Consider the following 16,920-nt stretch of genomic DNA (forward strand, 5'->3'; position numbering starts at 1 on the left):
AGAGCCCAGTGATAGCTTTCTTCTAGAGAGAAGGAATATTTTTTACCACTGTCTCCCATTAATTCATGACTTCCTAGAAAGACATTAGGAGTATTTGATTAGGAATTATTATTTGAAAACTAAATTAGATAAAAATTAAAAAAAAAAAAAAAAAAAGGTCAGGTTTAAAATAAAGACAGTATTTGTAGATATGTCATTTTGAACCCTCTACTTCTTCTTGTGGAAAGATGGTGTCTGTTCCACTTTCCCTCCAGTTCTGCATAAGTTGGTAACTACTTATCTGTCATTTTTATGGTTAATGTACAAGGAACTTTTTGCTGTATATTCACAGGCACAAACCTCACTCTAAGTGAAGAAATATATATTGGTCAATGGAATTCATTCCTGATCATTTTTCAAATAATTAGGGAATACATAAAGTTTTCATTTTGAACAATAAATCTGATAAAACTGAAAAAGAAGAAAGTACAAGAACAAACAAGGAGATTGAGTTACATTTATATAGAAAGATGTTTTAATCCCCTAGTGCTTTGCTAACGCATAACAGTGACTAAATACAAATTAATTAACCATATTTATCCAATTAATAAACTAATCAAATTAATAGAGCAGATTGCTGTAGAACAAGTGTTAAAACCACAACCTTCAACTTGTGGTCGTTGTGCGGAGCTGTACACTGAAACTATTCCTGTGAATTCTGTTCTAAGATCACAAATAGATCCACAGGATGTTCTTCTAACACTTGAAATGGTATTCATAACTATAAATACAAAATAAAGAATATCTATATTGAATGGTACTTCTAAATCTGTGGATCACTTGAATCACTTGGTTTGATGTTCTGACCTGACGAAAGATAAGGAGGTCAAGTTTTATTATCCAGAGAATAACGTTGCACTTACTATGTTAAAAGTCTGTCTGAATTCATACCTGTTACTTCTTGAATGAGGGAATCTTGGATTAGTAACTTCTGTGTGATCATCTTTAAATGCTAATCAATTTTTAGCAGCAACTGGAGGAAGTTGTTTTACTGTTAATTAATTAGTTATTGCCAGAGTCTCTATTATTCAGAACAACAGCATAACTGGATTTCTTTGCTATAGGCTAGCAAATTAATTTTTAATGGACTGTATTTCAGGATTTAATAACAGGACAGTAATATTTAATTATCTAAAACAAATGCAGAAACAATTTCAGGGCAATACACAGAACTTACGAAAAACTAGCCTTTTATCCTTCTAGACACTTTTTGTATCATCTCTACGTCATAAACATCAAGTAGTGCCTCTGAAAGTCTGTCTTGTCTCTTTGTTGCTTAGGTTTTCACATTGTATCGCTCCACTTGATGTGTTCTGTCTGTACCACAAAGAGGAAAATACAGCAAATAAGCAGCTGACAGTGAAAATGTCTTCGTTGGTTTTCTAAGGCAATAAAAAAAGATACAAAAAGTGCATCTTCTTGCCGAGCACAGAGTACTGCAGTGGAAGAGAAGTTGAGAAAAGCTGATAGACAAACATGACTTGATGATATACTGCAGAGATCTGGGGAAAAGAAAAATCTGACTTCATATCAATGTTAAAATTTCTGAAAGAGTTCTGTGAATAAAAAAGTGGTATAAAGCAACGGCAAAGCATATTTCTACACTCACTTTTAGGTTTCTTCCCAGTGTCGGATAGAATCATAGAATCATAGAATAGATTGGGTTGGAAAAGACCTCCAAGATCATCAAGTCCAACCCCTGATCCAACTCCAATTACTATATCATGGCACTAAGGGCCACGTCCAATCTCTTTTTAAAAACCTCTAGGGATGGTGAATCCACCACCTCTCTGGGTAGGCCGTTCCAATGCCTGATAACCCTCTCTGTAAAGAATTTCTTCCTAACATCTAACCTAAACCTCCCCTGGCAGAGCTTGAGCCCATGTCCCCTTGTCCTATTGTTGGTTGCCTGGGAGAAGAGACCAACCCCCACCTGGCTATAACCTCCCTTCAGGCAGTTGGAGAGAGTGATGAGGTCGCCTCTAAGCCTTCTCTTCTCCAGACTGATGTACCTGCATGAGGAGTATTTCTTTCTATGTGGACAATGGTAAAAGGATATGATTTGACTTTGTTGGTACTCCAGGTTGGTGGGACTGCTGCTCACCTCAGACCAAAAGCTGTGCCTTTTTTAAAGGTTATATTGAGTTCTAAATGTGGTGTATATCGCCTCTGAGAAAGCTTCATTAGCCTGAGCTTGGTGTTTTAACCATGCATTGACATATTTTAATAACTCAGAATACTCACTGTAAAATGATTCTCCAGTGACATGAGGACAGGAGTGTTGACTTTCCCACTGAGGAGAACATCTCCATCTGTATTTACACTAATCACTGCACCATCCTATTCACATCTGGAAGAGCTCAAAATAGTTTGGAAACAGTGTTTGCAATTTGTGAGTCCAAGGTAATGCTCTTTGGTGTGAATGAGCTGGGAAAAGTAATGGAGCAAATCAACGCTCAAAGACAACTTAAGTGGCAAATATGAAAGATAAAATATCTTCTTACTATGAATTCACATCACTTCCTCTCCATAACTCAATACATAATGGCCAATTTTGTATTGTGTTTGTACCTATGAAAAATGCTAACTTTGATGAGGCTACTTATATGTACAAAAAGAAGGGCATGATTTTGAGAAAAGAAACCTTAAGAGCAAAAATTAGGTAATATCTTCCCACAGTAGTCAAAGATGCTACTCACTTTCTTATAACACAGCTCAAAACTTTACAGGACTCAGATCAGCACAAACTTCCAGAAAGTCCTTCAAAAACAGTTATCTCTGGCCCTGTGAAGACAATAAAAACTTAGGAATGGATTTAGCAGCTATTCCTATGGATTACTAGACCCCCCTCACCATTACATTTCACTTTGGATTGAGACTGCTTTCAGCCCTACAGAGGGCAATGTGTTATCAAGGTGTTCAACAGGGTTGTGAGCAGTTGAATGTGGTATCTGTTCAAACCTATTCATAAAGTCTCAGTCCCACATGGAAAAATTAAAAGTTGTCATATTACGCTCATTTTATTTTGTTCTCATACAGCTTTCACATAACTTCATATAATGGTGTCCTATTGCTGCAATATGTGTATAAGGTGTATTTCATTCTTTTTTTTCTCCCAAGTGAGAGGACATATAAATTCTCTTCTTAAATAGTTTTAATATTATGAAAAATGAGAGATGTAATTTAGCCATTTTCTTTCCCCCTCATTTAACAATTGTTAGTAAGTGGTAATTGCAGAAACATTTCTTGAATGGAGAGAACAGAAAAGGAATAATTTAAAATTCAACAAAATCAGCTTTAATAGTCTTCTACCAGGCTGAAAAAGTTTTTTTAATTCAAAATGATCTCTTGTGTATTTTAATGAGGACAGTATTTTGTTTTTACTATAGAATGTAGTATTTTATTATCAATAGAAACTATTTTGAAAAGTTGACTTAGATTACTTCTTATGTAAAACACCAGACTTACACTGAGGGTGGATTCCATAATCAAGGCTGAGAACTGAGAAAACGAAATTGCTCACAGAATTATATTGTGTCCTTACAAGAACCCAACCTCTGCCTGCTGAAGAACCAGTGGGAATGCCATCAATCTGTTCCATAGAAGACTTTCCTCATCATCATCGACATGATTATCCTGAAAAGTTTGCCAGAAAAATAATGAATGAGCTTAAGTCTTTAATGAAACAGAATGAAAAGGAACCTGCCACCTATAAATGGAGACTTTGAACTTGAAAGAAACAGATATTCATTTTCTTCCATCTCTCAAGCTCATACACAGCATTTTCTTGGGGTTGTTCCTAGGTCCTCTTGCAGCAAGCAACTTTCCTCCTCTGATGTTTGAATTTCTTCCTATGGGGGAAGCCGGAATACCTGGAACCAAGCTTTTGGATGTTGCTCTTTTAGCTGGAAGTCCTGAATTCATATATTCTGCTCTACCCTGCTTCACATGACTCCTCACCCTCTTTCCTCCAAAGTTTACTGACCCTTCAGATTATCCAACATACCTGCATATGTAGCAACTCTCTGAACAGATCAGGTGAAAGACAGTTTAGAAAACATCTGTACTGAAAACATAAATAATTTTGATTATGTGGCTTGAACCTACCTAAGGAGACAACACAAAAGTTGGTGTGCTGGAAACTGGAAGGTGAAGCAATGTCCATTCCTGACACAGTGAAAAGCAACTGGGGAGAGGTTAAAGCAGCAACTTGCTCACACAATTCAGCTGCAAACAAAAAGTGACACATGGCTGCAGTGTAAACGTTTAATCGCATGAACCTTGCTCATATGAGCAAAGTAGTTGTGAATAAATGGATATTTCCCATTTAAGAAGACTGTGGGACTAGGTAATGGTTTTCTGAAAGCTGAAAAAGCAGTTATCTAACTTTCCAGAGCCACACAGAAATAAAATTCTTAAATCTCCCTCCAATACCACCATGAATAGATCAAAATAGGGAAAAGTAATGAAAATACAGGGAGAAATCCACCACTATTTTGCACATGAATTTTATAATCCTTCAGAAACATTACATGCAGCATAATTTTAGTCGGAATAACATTTATCATTCTTTTTTTTCCAGAAAATAATCTTCCAAAATCTTTTACCAAGAACACTTGCTGACAGCAAGAAGGGGAAGAATCAAAATTAGCTTAGTTAATATGTTTGTGTTGTTCCTTTGGAAGAAATTCAGTGTTAATGACATTATTCATTCTGAGAAATTGAATAAAGTGACTCACAACAACAGTGAAATTGAAATCTGCTGTTCTAATACAGTTGTCACCCTTAAGACCTTATCAACTGCTCAAAAATCCCAAAACTATTGTATGTGCTCCACCAGCAAATTCTGCATCTGCTGTGAATATTTTACAAATCCTAGGAAAGATTTCAGCCCTTGACACCCAGGTAACATCAGTTCAGTATTTACCACATTTACTAAACTTTCTCCAGATTAAGCTTTAAGGACCATTAAAAGAATGAAACAAAACCCCTAAGCCAGTCATTTTTCACTTTTTCTGTTCACAAAGAAAAGAGTAAAGCAGAATTAATATTTCCAAACAAAAGGAAAACTGATGGAAAAGAGCTAAAAGTAGCTAAAACTACAGTCAGTGAGGAATATAGTTACTGGTGTTTCATTGCTCTTAAGTGTCTTTTTTCATGGATGAGTTTCCCAAGGCTTCTTCTAAAAATAAATTTGGAAGGGGCTTATCCTTAATCCTCCCCCAAAACCCCTTTCTGTCACCCAGTCAACAGACATACTTCTATAGGAATATAGGAATCCAGGGTTCACAGTGAGGTCCAAAGAGAAGAAAAAGTATTATATTCAATAAATGTTTTCATTTATTTTCACTTACTGCAGCTATATTTCTTCATGTTGTATCTCAGGCCAGAGAATTCTGTTTAGTAAAAGTTCACAGTGATGTGCACTAAAATACATCTCAGTAAGATTCAAAGTCCTGGGAAGATTTTTATTTGTAAACCATCCTAACCTGTTAGGTTCTTTTTTTTAACCATTCTAATTCTGGAATTGAAAAAAAACCAAAACACAACAATAAGACAAAACCAAACCAAAACAACAAAAACATACAAAGAAACAAAAAGTCTCCCAAAATTTAAGAGCACACCATGGTTATTTTTCAACCTTACTTGAAAACTGAGCTTACAAGGTATTATATCACTGTATTTGTGTCACCAAGGTTTTAATAATCTAATACCGAGACTAATTAATGTTTTCATTTTTGAGAGTGCTTTTTTCTACTTACTGCCAGTGTTTCATAACATTAGATGAAAATTATGAAAAATTCTAACGTCTGGGACATGTAAACTCCGCAGACAAGTCTGTTGATGAGTTACAGATTGCCCAGAGAGGCTGTGGGATCTACATACTCCGAGGTTTTCAAGATCAGGCTGGATAAAGATTTAAAGAGCTCAATCTGGATTCATGACTGACCTGATTTTAAACAAGGGGATCAGGCTAGAGAATTCTTGAGGTCCCCTCCCATCCTGTGACTCTGTATCTTCAATTCTAATTCAGATGTCTTGATTATCCTTGGGTTATCCAAAATGGTGCTAGACACTTATGTTTAGACAACTAAAGCATGGAATATCAGCTCCCTTGAACAGGATAAACCTGTTGTTGCAACTGTAAATGAAATAGGGTCTTTAGGTGCTCATAAAAGGAAGACCTTCAGGTGTAAGCCATTGTTTCAGGCATGGCTAGAAAGAAAATAGATGTGATGGACTGAGTGGTTCTTTATGAAATTTGAGGTTTAATAAAAGAGATAATAATTCTCATCAAGATTTATCTGTGAGAAGCATGTGTTGCTTACCTGTGCTGCTTATAAAAAAGACTGGGTTGGATGAAATCCTATAAACAAATGTGTAGAAAAATTCCCCCCTCACACACACACATTTTCCCTTCTCAAAGCTCCTTCCCTGAATGAAGGATTGCAAGCAAATGTTGCCTAGCTTTGCAAAAGTTGACAAATCCCACTTGATGCCAGAATATTGAAGGGCTACTGCTGCAGTTCATTATGCAAATTGCTGTAGTCCCAAGGAAACCAACTCTTTTATGCAATTAAATTGTTTACAAGCCTATTTATATCTTAATAATGGCTTAGCCTGGGTGTGTTTTGTTTCTGCTGGCACTAAGCATTTAAGCAGGATCTTTCCATTATCCACACATATTTGGGAGCTGGTGCTGTGGAAGGGATTGACTGGCTCATTTCTATTCAAAGATTCTTTCCTGTATTCAAATGAGTTTTCAATCCATGAACCAGGTTTTCAGGGTTTAAGAAAAATTAAAACATTAAGTAACTGCCTCATGCAATTTCTCCAGCAATATACAAACATCAAACAGCTCATTGTAAATGTGGTGGTTCCTGAAATGCTGCAGATATTTTTCTATGTGTTAAAAAATGAAATGAATGAGATTAAGTATAATTTGCAAATGAGAGTTGCTTGGTCTGTGAGAATTTTAATAGCAAGTGAATGGAACTTTCAGATAATAAAAAAGACTTGCTGAAAAAAAGCCAAATGTGCAAAGTAATTGTGTTTTAAATAGGAGAAAGGAATTCATGAGCTAATTCAATATTCTTATGTTTTGTTGGGTTTTAGGTTTCTTTGTATAAGAAAGAATTAGTTGAAAATAAGAGGTAAAGTTCATCCTTTTCACGTTTCCTTTTTTTCAGAAGTCTATTCTCAACATTTTTAAAAAGAAATGTCAAGTCTGTAAGCTTGATTTCAACAGAACGTGAAATGAAACCAAATCAAAACCAACTAAGTAAAAAATGTGGATGAACTCTCACAAAAATGTGCTGATCCCATCCACTCCCTCGTCTTTTCCTCGGTTTTCACAATTTAAGGCATATATAGAATGCTACATTTTGAAAGGTGCCTGGGTCACAAAGAAGATTATAACAAGACTTTTCTGCTTTCACCTGTTTTTTCATTCTGTGAATTTCTCAATCTTTTTGCTACCATGTCCCACCTTTAACAATGTCCTCTTCACTTAAATAAAATAATTCTTTGCTTGACCAGCACTGAATTCATGTGAAAGATGTGGGGTTTATTCCTGTTAAACCAAGAGTGTCATAAACTTATACAGAGTTTTTGTCTGAAGCCTTTAACAAGAGGCTTTGTGGAAAAGTGAAGTCACAACACTATTAATTTCCTTTAAAAATCAAAAGCCAGTTATCTCCTTCCCTTTTGATGACATAAATGTTAAAGGACAGGAAATCATTTTCAGCTGTGAGTCTTGACCTTGTATATGGTATTCCTAGTCAGTACATGCAATATATTCCTTGGATGTATGTTATTGATGTGTCACATCAACAGGCAATGTGGTACACAGAAAGCCAAACCTTTCAGTAAGATCATGCCAAATCTACTCACCTTCTTCCTCAGGACAAGGAAAATCTCAAGGCATCTAGTGACTTTACATGGCTGCAGACCAATTTTTTTCCTAATTTTTCTTTTATGCATAGGTTTCCAAACTGCACTAGACCTCTAAACGTTTTATTTTTTTTTTCGCATCTGACCCCTAATTGTGAAGACACCAAGTAAGACAGAATGAGCTTTAGGTCTCAGATGAAATGAAGCCAAGGACTTCAAACAATGTCAATAAAAGTCTGGAAAAAGAACAATTCTTCTAGTATTAAATGAAAATTTAATGTAACAATTTCTTTATTATTCTGATGAATGAACACTCTAAAAACCATTGATTTATGGATTGAATCTTAATTATGACCTTCGTTTGATTACTTCATTAATGTAGCTTTAATTAGCAGAATGAAATTGCAGTTTATGAGCTTATTATATCACTTTGTGTGGTGAAGTTTGATCTTTTTCTAAATTCCTAAATCAGGCAGAAATACCTGATTCCACCTGAATGGTAAAAATCTCAAAGACATCAGAGTGTTCTGGAAAGGAATCAGTGTGTCATTGGATAGATTTAGATGAGATATCCGGAAGAAATTTCCAACCTGTGCTGAGGCCCTGGCACAGGTTGCTCAGAAAAGCTGTGGCTACCTCATCCCTGGAAGTGTCCAAGTCCACGTTGGATGGGGCTTGGAGCAACCTGGGCTAGTGGAAGGTGTCCCTGCCCATGGCAGGGGTATGGAACTGGGTGATCCTCAATGTCCCTTCCAACCAAAACCATTCTGTAATTCTCCTGTTGGGTCCTGCTCTTAAATTCAAGCCTAGGGAATTCAAATAATCAGGGCAGTAGCAAAAAGAACTGTGAAAATATCTTTGGCCCCCTGACCTGAACTCCACTCAATGCAGTGCTTAGATCTGTCTCTGCCTTTGTCTTTGCAGCCCATGATGGGATGAGTTTGTTCCACAGTGATGGAAACCACGATGGTTGGCATTAAAGTTTTAACTTAGTTGAGGCATTCATAAGATTTTGTCTTTTTTTTTTTTTGTGGATCCTTTGTTGAAACTGAAAAATGTGTTCAATATTAGCAGAAGCAGAAGTGCCAGATGGAATAATGAAAAAAGAATGAGCTCATGAACATCATTTCTCAAGGGAATTAGGTAAAAAAATCTCAGTCAGGGTATTTTTCTACTGTGAAGTCTACAAAAGTTGTTAATAACGTTAATAAAGACTTTTTTTTGCTAATACTTAATACAATAAACACATAGTACTGGAAACTATGCTTGGTGAAGCATATCTATTTCCTCCTCATCTATTCTTGTGACTTGTTTTGGTCCCTTTTCTTTTGACCTTCTCGTAAATAAAATGGCAAAACTTTTGATCAGAGGCTATTGCTGAAGCCGAAATTTCAAAAAGCTGAAGAAAAATATTAATAATAAAAAATTACTATAATAATGGAGCTCCTCGGTGACGAATCTGGACAGAACTTATTTTTTGTAAAGAAATAATTGAGTTCTACTTATTGAGTTTCTTCTTGAAAATTAATAAATTCTAAGAATATTTAAAAGATGCCACATTGGTTTGCTTGTAGATTACCAATATTGAGATCATTAAAGTCTTGTAAATTAGGGATATAAATCAAGTCTGAAACTCATGGTAAATCTCCATCACTGAACGTCATGTTTCAGTGTCTGAGTAAAAAGTCTAAGTTCAATTTTAGAAGACTGCTTTTTGTGTTTTTTTCTTTTTCTTTTGGGTGGTCGAGATCTCAACATCCCTAATCACACTTTGGCTTAAATTAAATAGTAACTTACAAAAGAAAGTGTTAGTACTACTACAAAGCCTGTCATGGTAAATGTTATTATACCATTATCAGCTTCAAATCCTTCATTCCTCCTTCTTTTCTCTTGAGATTAGTCTGATATGAAGTGATGTGTTGAATTAAATGCATAAAACCATTGAGTTCTCTTATTTTTTTTTTATCTCAGAGCCACTTTTATTCTGAAGGGTGATACCTTCTTATACCTCTGTGCTCACAAAATACTTTCTCTCCCCTTCTTCAGCTCTCCCCACACTACAGATACACAACAGGCACACACATTGTCATAGGGGGTGGAAATGTAGAAAAGGAACTTGAATATCTCTCTAGCTGAAATACTGATGCACTGTCCAACCTGTCTGATTGCCCAAAGGCCAAAACTATTTGTATTACTATGAACAACCATGATCCATTGCTTCCCACTGAGCTGACTCCAGTATCTTTTCACACATATTTGAGTCAAAGCAATAGTCAGCTATGGGGCCAAGGAAGCATATTCATTATTATCTGCATATCTCAGCTCTTTCTTGGCTGAAGAAGTTTCTAGCAACTAAATTCTCCTGTCCTCTGCCCACACTGTCATGTGGTTATGTCAACACTACCTCTGTATCAGCATCAGGTTATGTTCTGAGTTCCACAAGTGAAATGGTGTTGAGCAGCTTCCACTGTAAGGTCTAGAGCCTTGTACTAGGTAAGTCTCCAGCTGTTCCCAGTTTCTCTTTCTAAAGGAAATACTTGGTTTATTCTGGTACAGATGCTGCCTGTGAATTAATCTCTATGGAATATAGGAAATCATGGGCTGGTTCTCTGCTCTACAATACTGAACCAAAGCCCATTTAAGCACAAAATTTGTCATTTGGACAGATTTATTGAGTTAAGTTTGGTTTTCTCCAACAGACCTTCAAGAGTCTGGGATGTACAGAAGCTTTGATTACACTATCTTATATTTCATGGAATCATGGAATTGTTCCTATTCTGCTGCCAAGGGCAGGGACACCTTCCACTAGAACAGGTTGCTCTAAGCCCCGTTCAACCCAGCCTTGAGCACTTCCAGGGATGGGGCAGCCACAGCTCCTCTGGGCAACCTATGCCAGGGCTTCACCACCCTCACACTAAAGAATTTCTTCCCAATATCTAATCTAAATCTTCCCTCCTTCATTTTGAAGCCAGTCTCCCTTGTCCTATCACCTCATGCCTTTATAAAAAGTCCCTCTCCAACCTTCTTGTAGGCCCCCCTCATTTCCTTCTGAACTTCATTTCTCTGAGTCTTTCCATGAAGTGAATACATGATGTATTTCAGTTTTCAGTATTATCAATTTGACATTTCCATGAATGCTTCAGTTTAAACATGGTTATGAGCAGCCAGGTGCTGGCATGACTCCAGGGATCTGAGGAGAAGTCTGCCTGATAATTTTCTCCTCAGAGGTACTGAAAAATATCCTTATCTCTTCATTGGTAAACACCTGCACGCTTCTGTATAGCCATGTATCTTCACCAGAGTCTTCATCTGGGAGCTTTGGCTGTCAAACAAAACATATTTCTGCAAAGGGAAGGGATTTTGTGGGAATAGGTAAATCTATCCTTCAGAGCTGCACCTTGACACATAAGATGACTTAGATTGTCAAATAAATGGTTTTGATGATATACAGTTTGAAACTCCTTTCAGCAATGTAATTCATTTAGTCAAAACCTTTAATCCATCCCAGTGATAAAACTCCCTCTTTACTGTGTTCTTTAGGAGCTATTTTCACCCCTCCCCACAAACTTCTGTGGGGTGGAGGGCAGGGAAGGGAGACTGCCCAAGTTTTGCTAGAAATATGATGAGTGTGTGCAAAGATTATTTGTGTGAATCAGAAATGGGTTATCTGCTTTTCTTTGCCCCAAGACCTACAGATGATGTTTTAAGGGATTCTTACTTGCTGAAGCTTTCAATACTTTTCAAATTTGTTTTTGCTCCTCATCCGAGTGAAGACAACCCTTTGAGAAGTATTCGCTATTTTGAAGTATTTAAGTTTCAACAAAGCAATATATTTTACCTACATTTAATTACTTTGAAGATATTATTTCGATTTTAAGCTAATTATGCCTGCCTATGATATTTCATAAGAATATAAGGGAAAAGAACCAACTGATTGCCTTCAAAGGTAATAGGAATTAGTTGCCTAGAAACTATGTGCATCTTTAAAACTTCTGTAGTGTTAAGGATGTTAACAATGCCTCAGCTAAATCCATTGTTTTATGTATGAAAAAAGTAAGGTTTGAAAAGGTGATTTTGATGGTAGAAGTTTAGGAATATGCTCTCATGGCATGAGCAAGCACTAGAACACTTAGAAAGCCTTAGGATTAGGATCTGGAGTGATAGTTGTCTGACTGTGGTTTCCTACCCATTCCCTTGAGGTGGGAATGTTTATATCACTCTGGGTTGCAGGAGAGCACACTGTGCTGGAATAGTATTGCCAATAAACTTGGACTGTACAGATTGATGCTCAGTAATCCCTTTTCATTTCTCTGTATTGCCTTACACAAAGTTTAGCAAAGCAGATCTGTATGCTGGCCACTACTTGTCACAGGTTCTAAGGTAACCCTAGGGAAGGTCAAAAGTCCTACTGAAGATTAAGTGCTAACAGTTAATAGCACAAGAACACACCTTCTGGAGCTCAAATATTATATGAAATATTATGCTTTGCCCAACTTAGACACAAGCTCTACTGTGCTCTGATGGAATAGCTAATCTCAAGATAAAGATAACATAAAACAAACTTCATGTAGGAGTGCTGACACACTTGATGCCCTTAACTCTTTGAATTCACAGCAACATAATATTTTTAGAAGGAATAATTCTATTTATTATTTAAAGAAATACATGCACATATCTGGTTAAACTCTACTTCTTCAGTTCCATGAGTTAGGGCAATGCTAAGCAGTCTGCTTAGTCTTTTCAGTGTTTAGAGGTTATGATTTTAGTTAAGAGAAAATATTTTCCCTGGTCTAGTATTAGATAACACTGGTAGTTGGGAAGGGTTATTTACTTTCTTTAAAAATATTCATCAGAACTGCCAGATATCAAATGAATCTGTCACTGCAATTAAATTCTCACCTTTTAAGACAAATGACATCCCTGAAGTGGAATTAAGGTTGGGAAGCAATGATATGAAGAAATTAAGTTTCTTCTCCTTGCTCACATGGGCAATCTGCAGAAGGTCTCAGTAGCAGTTTAAGATCTGCTGGGATTTGATGGAGAGCTTTGAACAGTAACCTTCCATTTTAAAATTCACTGCAGTACAAACCCTGTATGTCACACATAAATTCATACAGCTGTTGCATTCAGATCAGGGTTTGCCTGGTCCCTACTTTAAATGGGCACTGTGCATCCAGCATTTTTTTCAGCTGTTCCTCTAACAGTGTACTCATGATGAGAGTAAAATCTTCACTTTATTTTGTGGAACAAATAAGTGGAGCTGCACAAATGTTAGGTATCCACCTACTTACCTGCTATTTCTTTCTTTTTACCATTAAACAAAAAATAGACAACGGTATCTGAGTCTGACAAGTTCCATTTTAAATAGATTACTGACCTAGAGAGGTATGCAAAATTGTTCAATTAAGGACATACTTTATTGTCTACTCTTGAAGTAGTTGCATTAAAAGCAATCTGTGTGAAAAATAATGAAAGTAAATCGATATCTAGAAAAACTGTTTCAACAAGCAAAGATAAATGGTTTTCTAGCACAGTTTGGGCTGAGATGCTGACATATTTATATTTATATTAAATGATGTCTAAAAAAGGGCTCTGAAACAAACATCGGGGAAGTAATTACCTGAGATTTGACACTAAAACTAGTGGTCAAAATTAGTATTCTAATACCATGAAGCCAAAATGTATGTGACTGAATACGGCTTTTGAATTTACTTCTACACCTTGCATAAGGTGATAAATCATTATGTTCCAATTCAAAAACTGTACAACAAAATCTCATATGACAAAAAATAGAATTTTATTAGATTCTTTTTACATTGCAACATTTAATATGCAGAAATTGGACACTAAAATTTGTTAGAAAACAGTGTTTTAAATCAGATTATGCAGGCTGCTAATAAACCCTGTCCCCACCAAATAACTGGACAAACCAGGTGTGGTATTGTTATTCCCTAAGCTAATGAGCTTTTCAGAAACCTCACATTAGGTTTTACTGTTATTATTATTATGGACAAAAGTTTTTAAACACTTTAGGTTAGTTGTCATTTATGAATGCCCCAGAAAATAAAACTATTCACAGGCTAAGTGGGTTTTGTTTACTTCTTTATACTCAAAGATAACTCTTTTCAGTTAAATTATTAAGTGAATGTAGAACAAATACCACTTACAATGACAAATGAAATTACACTTCAACCTAGAAATATTTACTTCACCAGAAGTGTTTTCATCCAAAGAATTACGAGGGGAAAAAGCCTACAGAGTGTTCAGGTGCTGATACATGTCATGATGGTCTTCTTTCCAATCCCAGAGCTGAAGAGTTAGTCAACACTGTATTTCTGCATTCATGTTTTATAATTGTACTTGGTGTCACAAGGGGAGGGCAACTGGAGACAAATAGATAGGATACATCAATCTTTAGATAGATTAAAAAAAAAGCAAGAGAAATGAAAGAGAAAGTATGTAATTTTAGAGAAGTTTATCAGACAATGTACAGTGGGTCCCTTCTCTGACAAATCACCTGGTCATGGGAAATATTGAGTAGAAATTCCTCCTGTTCTTCACAGAAGAGTAGGTGATGGGGACAATGGTGTGTAAAGTCCCATTGCCAGCCTCTAGTGATTACAGGCACTGGGCTGGGAGACCTTGTAAAACCCCTGAGAGAGGTTTATAACCAGAGCCATTGCAAAGTAGAGACTGGGGAAAGAGAAGCACTTACCACCCTGATCACTGACCTATGGCCCTCCATGCAGGCACAGCCCTTCCCTGAATGTTAACGAAAAGAGGAGAGAACACTGTAGGAGACCATCACACAACAGTTAATTCCGAAAAGTGACATTTCCATGGCAAGAAATAAGCAACTGAGATTCTACATGCAGGCAGAAACCACCAGCTAACTGGGGAAACAGAGGGGCTGAAACAAAAGCTTTTCTGACCTTGAGGGCAGCTCTGCAGAGAAGCAGTCTGGAGAGAGGTAACTTCTATCCCTATTAGGCCTGCAAAGCTTATGGAATACCTCCTTCAATTACTCCAAAGCATTTAAAAAGAAGAGTTTAATTTCTTTGACACATTCTGCTTCAGTTGCTGGCACGACAAGTTGTTTCTCACTGAAGCTCTCTATAAAGTACTATTGATTTTGGCAGAATGGCTAAAATGAGCTACTCCCTGCTTATCATCTTCTATAGACAATGGAAGACAACTATGGACAATGTCCAATCTGCTTTGGAATCACAGGGGTTTCACTGGCAATTTCAAATAAAGGACAATACATATTTCAGGGTTTAGGTCCAATTTTGTTTTGTCAAAGGATACAACCATTCTCTTTTGTCACTTTGAATAAGATGACCCATCTTGCCTTGCCATTTTCAGCTTCTTTAGTGAATTATCGCTGGTGTCATTCTTTAACATTGTTCTATAAGTAAATAGACTTTGTATCCAGGAGATGTGTGGCCCATATCTGAAGAGCAAAGGAGAACTCATTGTTCACCATCTCATAAAATTCTTTTGTAGCACAAATATAGATAAAAAATGACTGTCTACTCTTTCTTATGTTTTAGTTTTTGAGGTCCTTTCAGTGATGAAGTGTTTTTTGTGAGAACATCAAAATGAAATATCATGCAGGAACAGAGAACAGAAATATACCACTTTGCTGACAACTTTGTGTAAATTTGTAAATGTCACAAACAATGGAATCTGAGTATGATTCTCTTTTTCTGATGGGAATTTGTTTTATTTGATTATATTTTTACATTTTCTTTATAACTGAAGAAAAATGAGAAAGGGTTTGCAGACAAATGCTTTGCTCAAGACTGAGTAATCTGTGTGCTCTTCAGCAGAGGTTTGCTGTGGGTTCACAGAGATGGGAGTTGTCTCCTCTGTAGAATGACAGATTTGACATCATAATGGAGACACAGGCATTGGAGAGAGACAAGGCAGAGAATGAGAGCAGGACCATCTTCTCAGGTTTGTACACTTTAAGAAGCCAACTTGTTATGTCATCTACCCCTGAATATGAGTAAGGATGGAAGAACATCTTGACTGTGGGGGTGGTGAGGCCCTGGCACAGGTTGTCCAGAGAAGCTGTGCCTGCTCCATCCCTGGAAGTGTCTAAGGCCAGGTTGGAGCAACCTGTTCTACTGTGAGGTGACCCTGCCCATGTTTGGGGGTGGGACTGGATGGTCTTTAAGGTCCCTTCCAACCCAACCCATTCGATGATGATTCTATGATTCCACGGTGAACCAGCTGTAATACAGTGAGAAAATATTGGGGTTTCTGACTTTCAGTCTTTAGTTCAAATTTTGAGTGCTCAGCTGGGTGTCTCACATTCCCAGTTATTAGAACAGACCCTGGGGTTTTTTTGTAGGAATGTGTGAATAAAAATGATGGCAGTAGGAATGAACCACGCATAGCCACTAGTGAACAGATGAGACCTGAAGTCCAGGCAGTCTTAGCCTAAACAAAGGACTCTCTAAGCACAGTGGGAAAGCTTGGTCTGCAAATTTTATAACCATTTGATATACTTAAGGTTGCATTTATCTTTTGTCTTAATTCTGATTTTGCAGCTCACTTACTTCACAGGCAGTCAAGTAATTTGGGAAGTATTTATTAGCCTCAACATGAGCTGGAGAACATCTCACCGGGGAGATGGTGGCTTGTCCTCCTGGCAGTCTCTGCCTGAACCATCATCTGTGAAGTGTAACCAACCATACTTTTACTGAGTAGATGCAAAAAGTGGCATTTGTGTATTACTGAACAAAGACTCTGCTTTCAGGACTCTCATTATGATTTGATTTATTGACGAGTACATGGCAGTGCTTTCCAAGGACATCACAGAAAAGTTTTCAGGAGCCACATCAGCACTAGTGTTTAACAGGGCACAAACCACAATGCAATAGTGATGCTCCAGTGACAATAGTCTTTAACTTTCTTTAGGGTAATGTATAACCAACAGTTTCTGAGATCAGACTGAGTATGAAAAGCTCTTTTTGTTTT

The 16,920-nt window shown here is 36.9% G+C and overlaps 1 long non-coding RNA gene across 2 annotated transcripts; it reads left to right on the forward strand.

The window, feature by feature from the left end:
• Positions 1-14,806: 14,806 nt before the first annotated feature.
• Positions 14,807-16,686, forward strand: LOC113955215. Of its 2 annotated transcripts, none has more exons than XR_003530469.1 (3): positions 14,807-14,902; positions 15,762-15,891; positions 16,491-16,686. It is a non-coding gene; the product is annotated as an uncharacterized LOC113955215 (long non-coding RNA). The 2 variants fall into 2 exon arrangements; XR_003530470.1 differs by having other exon boundaries at positions 15,765-15,891.
• The last annotated feature ends 234 nt before the right edge of the window (positions 16,687-16,920 follow it).

Source organism: Corapipo altera, unplaced genomic scaffold, assembly GCF_003945725.1.
Source record: "Corapipo altera isolate COAL_440 unplaced genomic scaffold, ASM394572v1 295, whole genome shotgun sequence".
Lineage (NCBI taxonomy): Eukaryota > Metazoa > Chordata > Aves > Passeriformes > Pipridae > Corapipo > Corapipo altera.